This window comes from Entelurus aequoreus, linkage group LG04 (assembly GCF_033978785.1).
Source record: "Entelurus aequoreus isolate RoL-2023_Sb linkage group LG04, RoL_Eaeq_v1.1, whole genome shotgun sequence".
NCBI lineage: Eukaryota > Metazoa > Chordata > Actinopteri > Syngnathiformes > Syngnathidae > Entelurus > Entelurus aequoreus.
In genome coordinates, this window is record NC_084734.1 from 5,754,802 (window position 1) to 5,765,052 (window position 10,251).

The window sequence follows — 10,251 nt, forward strand, 5'->3', positions numbered from 1 at the left end:
AAACGACTTGACATGTGCAATAAGTAGGTGAAGAAATGTAACAATATAAAAGTGCACGCAGGGAGTGTGACCCAGATTCAAGTGGATGCATTATTTCCGCACAGATGCTCGCCTCTGCCTCCTACAACACCGTGTCTGCCGTTCACAAACATATGCAGCCAATTTCAAGCCTACACAGGAAGTGCTCACTTTGAGGACAGGATCCATCATTTCCCACCCTGATTGCACTGTGGACTCGGCTTCCATGTTAATCATATTAGCCTCAAACACAGGGGAGGTCTCTCACATCCTTCTATTCACATTTTATGCTCAGGTCAAGCCTCGTGGCAGCCCACGGTTAAAATCGCTGAAGTGGAAGGCAGAGAAGGATGGTTTGTTTTGGTGTGGTATTGACTCAGAGAGCAAATGTGTGTCAGAAGTGGTAAAGAGTAATTCTGTTGGTTGCATTGCCTTAGGTTTTTTTAGGGGTTTCCTGCTAATTTGCGTGGAGGTTTTTTGTCAACAAAAGCTAGTATTAGGACCATTCCAGCTCTCACTGTGAGTTGTTTCTGAGATTATTGTGAAGAGACCTCTGACACGCGGAAAAAGTCTGATTCCGCTCCTTGCTAATATGTCAGTAAGCCTATTTCCAGCTCCTTGGAATGTGATTGTTTTCACTTTCCCATATGAGCTGGCCATAATAAGCTTAACATATTCATTGCATCTGGCAGATTAAAGGTATCCTAATGACATTTGGTATTCACAGAGGTATAGGAGATTAAATGAGGAACACATTAAGGCATATACTATACTCCATAGGCTCGAGTGGGGACTTCAATATATATTTTCGAGTTAAGTCATGTAAATGACCTATTTCTTCTTTGCCATGTTCCGAGCCCAGAGTGCTGATTGTGACGTTGCCTTTTCAGCTGAAGGTGATTATTCTGGGTATGACTCACTACAATGAGTCACTAAAAGTTTGAGTAGTATATTCCATGTTCATTCCCCAAAACAAATCTCATCAAAGCAGCGTCAGGAAGCGAGCAACAGAATAAGAGAGAGACCGACGGCCATGTTTGTATCAAAATCCTGCATGATCGCAATGTGTTTCGTCTCTGACACACTCTAAAAACTGGGTCACTACTGGACCAAGGGTCGGCGACCCAAAACATTGAAAGAGCCATATTGGACGAAAAAAACAAAAAACAAATCTGTCTGGAGCAGCCAAAAAATTAAAAGCCGTATATAAGATATACGTGTTATAATGAAGGCAACACATGACGTCTATATTAGCTATAATAGCCTACTATCAAAATGACTATGTGTCGCAGGCTGAAGCAAATCTTCGTTGACAGAAATGTTGAAATTGAACATTTATTTTACAAATTTTTTTTTATTCATTCATTCATTTTTTATTATTTTCCTTCATTGATGTGCATCTTTGATTGATAGACAATTATACAATTATACATTTACACACCAATGCTTGAGAAGGAACAGGATGAAGAAAAATCTTATATTTTCCTGCCCCCTTCAACATAATACGTAGTCTTACTTAATGGATATCATACAAACCAACAAATACATCCAAATTAGGGATGTCCGATAATATCGGCCTGCCGATATTATCGGCCGATAAATGCGTTAAAATGTAATATCGGAAATTATCTGTATCGGTTTTTTTATTATCTGTATCGGGTTTTTTTTTTGTTTTGGTTTTTTTTATTAAATCAACATAAAAAACACAAGATACACTTACAATTAGTGCACCAACCCAAAAAACCTCCCTCCCCCATTTCTTTCTGTTATCAATATTCTGCTTCCTACATTATATATCAATATATATCAATACAGTCTGCAAGGGATACAGTCCGTAAGCACACATGATTGTGCGTGCTGCTGCTCCACTAATAGTACTAACTTTTAACAGTTAATTTTACTCATTTTAATTAATTACTAGTTTCTATGTAACTGTTTTTATATTGTTTTACTTTCTTTTTTATTCAAGAAAATGTTTTTAATTTAGTTATCTTATTTTTTTATTTTTTTTTTAAAAAGTACCTTATCTTCACCATACATGGTTGTCCAAATTAGGCATAATAATGTGTTAATTCCACGACTGCATATATCGGTTGATATCGGTATCGGTAATTAAAGAGTTGGACAATATCGGAATATCGGATATCGGCAAAAAGCCATTATTGGACATCCCTAATCCAAATATAATGAAAACAAACAAAAAACACAAAAAAAAAACACAACAAGTGCAAAACTTCATGAAGTACAAACCGAACAAAAAAAAGTAATATACACCTCACGGGATGATACAAAACAAATACAAAACCAGACAAAAAATAAGTAAAATAATAAATATAAAGCAAAATGTAAACACTTATGGCTGTCCATATGATCTTATTGTTCTGTCTTTATATATTTTTTCAATTGGAATATATTTTTACAATCTTTTATCTCATTGTAAAGAGAATTCCACAGTTGAACCCCCACCACTGATATGCACATTTGTTTTAAAGTTGTCCTTGAATACTGAAGTTGGAAATGACCTTTTTTCTATGCTCTTCATTCTCACAAGTGATGACAAACATTTTTTGTAAATTTGCTGGTAATGTTTTACTTTTAGCCTTAAACATGACACATAATGTCTGTAACTTTACTAGCTCCTGTAATTTCAATAAACCAGAATTAATAAATAATATGTTAGTGTGTTCTTAGTAATCTACTTTATAAATAATCCTTATAGCTCTTTTCTGTAGTTGATACAATGCCTTTATGTTACTCTTATATGTGTTCCCCAGCACTTTATGTTACTCTTATATGTGTTCCCCCACACTTTGTTACTCTTATATGTGTTCCCCCACACTTTGTTACTCTTATATGTGTTCCCCCACACTTTGTTACTCTTATATGTGTTCCCCCACACTTTATGTTACTCTTATATGTGTTCCCCCACACTTTATGTTACTCTTATATGTGTTCCCCCACACTTTGTTACTCTTATATGTGTTCCCCCACACTTTATGTTACTCTTATATGTGTTCCCCCACACTTTATGTTACTCTTATATGTGTTCCCCCACACTTCCACACAGTAGCTGATATATGGCAATATAAGTGCACAATACAATATACGAATTGCCCTATAATCCAACACATATATTACCTTGTTTAATATAAAAATACCTTTAGACATCTTTTTCCGTACATGTGCAATATGAGATTTCCATGTCAGACCGTCATCCAGTATCACTCCTATATTTTACACATTTTTACTACATTAGAAACCATTAGTAAATAAGATACTACTCAGAAAGTGAGATAACTCCTGGACATTACTGGCTTTTAATGGCCAAAGGTATAGATGTGTGTGTCCAAGTTAAAGGAACAGCAGGCTGTCTTCTTTTAATAGATTCATTACAATCTTTGGCAAGCTAGGTAACATTTGCTGTGGTCTGGAACAACATGGCACACAAACAACTATCAGAAATGCAGCCAATGTTACATACTGATAATGTGTCATGAGACATGCAAATATCATTTATGTACAAAGAGGATACTGTAGTGGATTGTCCAGAGCTTAAACAGCAACAAAAGGGAATTTAGTACAACAAGTTTATTTTCTCATAGTCAAAAGTGCATACGTTGGATTGTTTTGTCCCTGCAAACAAACGGCCGTCCTCCGGGGGACTCACAAAAAGCAATCTCTCTAGAGTCCTGGTCTCCTGGGCATTTTTATCTGTTTCTTCGTGCGTCAGTCTGTTTTTCCTTGTGCATCATGATTTTGTGGTCTTCAACATGTTTGTTTTGCAACATCCTTGAATCCCTTAATCATACTTAGACAATCAAAACATTCTGTAGACAGGTTGGCACGACTTAATATTCACTTTTGTCCCACACCCGGTCCATTCAATGGCACAGAATAGAAGAGAAAATAAATGAGCGTACATTCTTGACAGACATGAAATATAGTTCAAAGGTCATAAATTCTACTAAAATACAAGTAAAGGATATTAAATGAGCTCCAATATACCTACAAATGAGGCATAATGATGCAATATGTACATACAGCTAGCTTAAATAGCATGTTAGCATTGATTAGCTTGCAGTCATGCACTGACCAAGTATGCCTAATTAGCACTCCAACAAGTCAATAACATCAACAAAGCGCACCTTTGTGCATTCACGCACAGCATTAAACTTTTGGTGGACAAAATGAGACAAAGAAGGAGTGGAAGATTTTACATGTAAACAAACTGTTGCTTCACAGTCCACACTATGGTGAGTTCAAGAACCGCCAAAATTAGTAGGACACCAAATACTGTCATCAGTGAAGCATACACACAAACATATTAAATAGTGGTAGTTCTAACAATTGGGAAGGTTTGTGTCATGTTTGTCCTCAAACAAAAAACATACTAAAACAAAACAAAAAATTTCCCCCCATCTTTTTCCATTTTCAATCCTTTTTTAAAAATGCTCCGGGGAGCCACTTGGGCGGCACTAAAGAGCCGCGGGTTGTTGACCCCCATACTGGACCAAACCAACACTGGGTTAATTTAACCCAGCTAGATCGGTTATATATTCAACCCAAATGCTGGGTCATTCTAACTGCAATGCTGGGTCAATTCTACCAAATAACTTGGTTATTTTCAGGGTTTTTTGTAGTCCAAATGTCATAATGATTTATGGCGCCAACAGGCAGAGGTCAGTATTGCAACTTGTAGTATTTTTTAAGATACTGGGTTACTGGTTGGGTGACAAAAACTACCCAACTCCTTAGAAATAACCCATAAGTATGACTCAACAGGCTCAACCCAGCATTTGGGTAGAACCAAATAACCCAGTATTGTTTAGTGTGCAGTGTGGTAATAGACCCCATGTGCCTGCAAAAGGACACTTTGCAATAAATAATGTGCTACCATAGTGATGCAAGTATCAACGATATGTCCATTTTTAGACAGCCGTCTGGTTACTATGGTTATTGACCATACCTCTCCCTCCTGGAGTTTATTTTCCTGTGGGTGGGAGTCTTTACCACCCTTAGGAAATGTATGAAACCTAGGGAACCTGTTAAACAGAAGCAAAGGAGAATGAAATGAGGGCCTAAATGCATGTGTGACGCAATTATGTGCTGTCATTAAAGGCCTACTGAAATGAAATATTTTTATTTAAACGGGGATAGCAGATCCATTCTATGTGTCATACTTGATCATTTCGCGATATTGCCATATTTTTGCTGAAAGGATTTAGTAGAGAACATCGACGATAAAGTTCGCAACTTTTGGTCGCTGATTAAAAAAAGCCTTGCCTGTACCGGAAGTAGCGTGACGTAGTCAGTTGTTCGCCTCCTCATATTTTCCTATTGTTTTCAACGCAGCTAGAGCGATTCGGAACGAGAAAGCGACGATTACCCCATTAATTTGAGCGAGGATGAAAGATTTGTGGATGAGGAACGTTAGAGTGAAGGACTAGAATGCCGTTAGTATCTTTTTTCGCTCTGACCGTAACTTAGGTACAAGCTGGCTCATTGGATTCCACACTCTCTCCTTTTTCTATTGTGGATCACGGATTTGTATTTTAAACCACCTCTCGGATACTATATCCTCTTGAAAATGAGAGTCGAGAACGCCAAATGGACATTCACAGTGACTTTTATCTCCACGACAATACATTGGCAAAGCTCTTTAGCTACGGAGCTAACGTGATAGCATCTGGCTCAAATGCAGATAGAAACAAAATAAATAAATCCCTGACTGGAAGGATAGACAGAAGATCAACAATACTATTAAACCATGGACATGTAACTACACGGTTAATGCTTTGCAGCCTGGCGAAGCTTAGCAATGCTGTTGCTAACAACGCTGAAGCTAACTTAGCAACTTAGCAACCGGACCTCACATAGCTATGATAAAAACATTAGCGCCAGCCAGCCCTCATCTGCTCATCAACACCCGTGCTCACCTGCGTTCCAGCGATCGACGGCGCGATGAAGGACTTCACCCGATCACAGATGCGGTTGGCGGCTAGCTCGGATAGCGCGTCTGCTATCCAAGTAAGTCCTCCTTGTTGTGTTGCTACAGCTAGCCGCTAATACACCGATCCCACCTACAACTTTCTTCTTCGCAGTCTCCATTGTTCATTAAACAAATTGCAAAAGATTCACCAACACAGATGTCCAGAATACTGTGGAATTATGAAATGAAAACAGAGCTATTTTGTATTGTTTTCAATGGGGTACCGATACTTCTGTTTCACTGGCTACGTCACGCGCATACGTCATCATCCAAAGCTGTTTTCAACCGGAAGTTTCTTGGGAAATGTAAAATGTCACTTTATAAGTTAACCCGGCCGTATTGGCATGTGTTGCAATGTTAAGATGTCATCATTGATATATAAACTATCAGACTGCGTGGTCGCTAGTAGTGGCTTTCAGTAGGCCTTTAAGTACTGCAGGTTTCAGATAAGCCACAAGTAGTGCCTTTGTGTCCTAAAATGTCAACAAAGGCACTAAAACCCAGTAAATAAAATAGCAGGTGGACACAATATGCCCACCTTTGCATAACAATATTTGGGCTTAAACTTAATGTAATACACATGCATAGGTAAATTAAAAGATCTAATAGGCTAGCTCATTGAAAAGATTGCTTTGTGTATACTGGAGGTGTGTGACGACAAAAACAGTAGAGGGGCCCTGCCTTATCCTCTCAACTGGATTGTGCTAATCTACTAATCAAGGATCATTTACATAACTGTGTCAGTGCAGCTGCAGTGAAGCAACAACAGTCCCAATGACTTGTATATGCCTCAATGCATAGTAATGGCATGCTTAACAAAATGACAATAATATGGTCACACTTGCAGGATTAAACCTGCCAGAAAAGGAGTAGGATGTCTCAGCAATAACTTCATTACTGTAGTATAAGTCTTGTATCACAAAAACATATTTAATAACATATTTAATATGATCCACTTCAAGAAACTCTTCACACTTAAAGTGTTTACAAAGTACAAAGAAGAAGATAAACATTCTGAATTTATTTCATCCATCCATTCATTTTCAAGATAATCTGACTCATCTCACCATATGAAATATAACTTACTTCACTGAGTATTATTTATTTATTTATTGTGATTACTTATGGAGTATATTGTGAATAAATTGAGAACAGGAAGTGAATAAAAGTTTTTGCAACTGTTATGTAAAGGAAAAGGGGTAGGATTAAATAAACTCTGCTTCTTCCTACTCCTTTTCCAACATGTTCAATAGAGGAACTGGAAATTGTGATGCATCGTGTTGTATGCATGCATGTGTGATGTATCATGTTGTATACATGCATGTGTGATGTATCATGTTGTATGCATGCATGTGTGATGTATCATGTTGTATGCATGCATGTGTGATGTATCATGTTGTATGCATGCATGTGTGATGTATCATGTTGTATGCATGCATGTGTGATGTATCATGTTGTATGCATGCATGTGTGATGCATCATGTTGTATGCATGCATGTGTGATGTATCATGTTGTATGCATGCATGTGTGATGTATCATGTTGTATGCATGCATGTGTGATGTATCATGTTGTATGCATGCATGTGTGATGTATCATGTTGTATGCATGCATGTGTGATGTTTCATGTTGCATGCTAGCATGTGTGATGTATCATGTTGTATGCATGCATGTGTGATGTATCATGTTGTATGCATGCATGTGTGATGTATCATGTTGTATGCATGCATGTGTGATGTATCATGTTGTATGCATGCATGTGTGATGTATCATGTTGTATGCATGCATGTGTGATGTATCATGTTGTATGCATGCATGTGTGATGCATCATGTTGTATGCATGCATGTGTGATGTATCATGTTGTATGCATGCATGTGTGATGTATCATGTTGTATGCATGCATGTGTGATGTATCATGTTGTATGCATGCATGTGTGATGTATCATGTTGTATGCATGCATGTGTGATGTATCATGTTGTATGCATGCATGTGTGATGTATCATGTTGTATGCATGCATGTGTGATGTATCATGTTGTATGCATGCATGTGTGATGCATCATGTTGTATGCATGCATGTGTGATGTATCATGTTGTATGCATGCATGTGTGATGTATCATGTTGTATGCATGCATGTGTGATGTATCATGTTGTATGCATGCATGTGTGATGTATCATGTTGTATGCAGTCATGTGTGATGTATCATGTTGTATGCATGCATGTGTGATGTATCATGTTGTATGCATGCATGTGTGATGTATCATGTTGTATGCATGCATGTGTGATGTATCATGTTGTATGCATGCATGTGTGATGTATCATGTTGTATGCATGCATGTGTGATGCATCATGTTGTATGCATGCATGTGTGATGTATCATGTTGTATGCATGCATGTGTGATGTATCATGTTGTATGCATGCATGTGTGATGTATCATGTTGTATGCATGCATGTGTGATGTATCATGTTGTATGCATGCATGTGTGATGTTGTATGCATGCATGTATCATGTTGTATGCATGCATGTGTGATGTATCATGTTGTATGCATGCATGTGTGATGTTGTATGCATGCATGTATCATGTTGTATGCATGCATGTGTGATGCATCATGTTGTATGCATGCATGTTCCAAATAAACTCACACTCAAAGTCAAACAATTTCAATAAATCCTGTGTTTGACTTGATTGATTACATCAGTGTTTTTCAACATTTTTTGAGCCAAGGCGCATTTTTTTCCATAGAAAAAATGCGTAGGCACACCACCAGCAGAAAACATAAAAAAATGAAACTCAACAGACAATAAAAAGTCGTTGTTGCAATTGTTGGATATGACTTTAAAGCATAACCAAGCATGTATTACTATAGCTCTTGTCTCAAAGTAGGTGTACTGTCACATCACACCCTGACTTATTTGGACTTTTTTTCGGTTTTCCCGTGTGTAGTTTTTTAGTTCTTGTCTTGCGCTCCTATTTTGGTGGCTTTTCCAGTTTCATGTCTTCCTTTGAGCGCTATTCCCCGAACCTGCTTTCTTTTAGCAATCAAGAATATTTAAGTTGTTGCTTGTTGCTATTTTCTGTGTAGACATTGTTGTCATGTCATGTACACATGTACTTTGTGGACGCCGTCTCTGCTCCACACGCTGTAAGTTTTTGCTGTCGTCCAGCATTCTGTTTTTGTTTACTTTGTAGCCAGTTCACTTTTAGTTTTGTTCTACATAGCCTTCTTTCTTAGGGGCATTCACCTTTTGTTTATTTTTGGTTTAAGCATTAGACATCTTTTTACCTGCACCCTGCCTCCCGCTGTCGTCTGCTTATTGTGATCACGACAAACCATCGTCGTCTCACACGACGTGTTCCCGACATCTACAAAGCAATTAGCTACTGGCTTCCACCTACTGATATGGTATAGTATAACATGGTTACTCTGCCGAGCTCTAGACAGCACCGACACTCAACAACAACACATTATAATTACTGGTTTGCAAAAAATATTTTTAACCCAAATAGGTGAAACTGCATAATCTCAGACGGCACACCAGACTGTATCTCATGGCACACCAGTGTGCCGCGGAACAGTGGTTGAAAAACACTGGTTTACACTATAGAAACTTGGGTCCAATTTGTAGTAAATACAATTGTATTTTTTAAATTGTTTTGTTTCAGAAAAAAAACACAAAAGCATATTATATTGGGATTGAAAATATATTAAGAAAACAGGTTGACGGTTTAAAATACTAAAATCGGAACAAAATCTTAGTCCTGCATTTGTTATATGGATATTATTTGCATTTGGGTTGTAATTATTGATGAATGTAAACAATGCTGCCATCTCCTGGCAAAATATTGGTAAACCCGTGCAAAACTCATTTCCCAAAACTCATTTCCTCAAAAATGACACCTTCTCAGAAGTCTCATTATGATAACTCCCCTGCATGTTGGAGAAATTGTGGGAATTCAAATGCAAACCACTAGCATGTTTTCTGGGACTGCTCCACCATAAAGGACTATTGGAAAGAGATACACCAAGCTATACAGGATATTTTTAAACGTGAAATACTCCTTGAAAGTAAGACTCTGTTTTTCGGACATGTCCCTCAGGACTGGCTGAAGAAAGATAAACACTTCATGAATATTCTACTGGTGGCCTGTAAAAAGACCATTACTAGGAAATGGATATCCCAGGAGAGTCCAACTTTGAATCAATGGATGGGATCACAATGGACATATATAAAATGGAGAA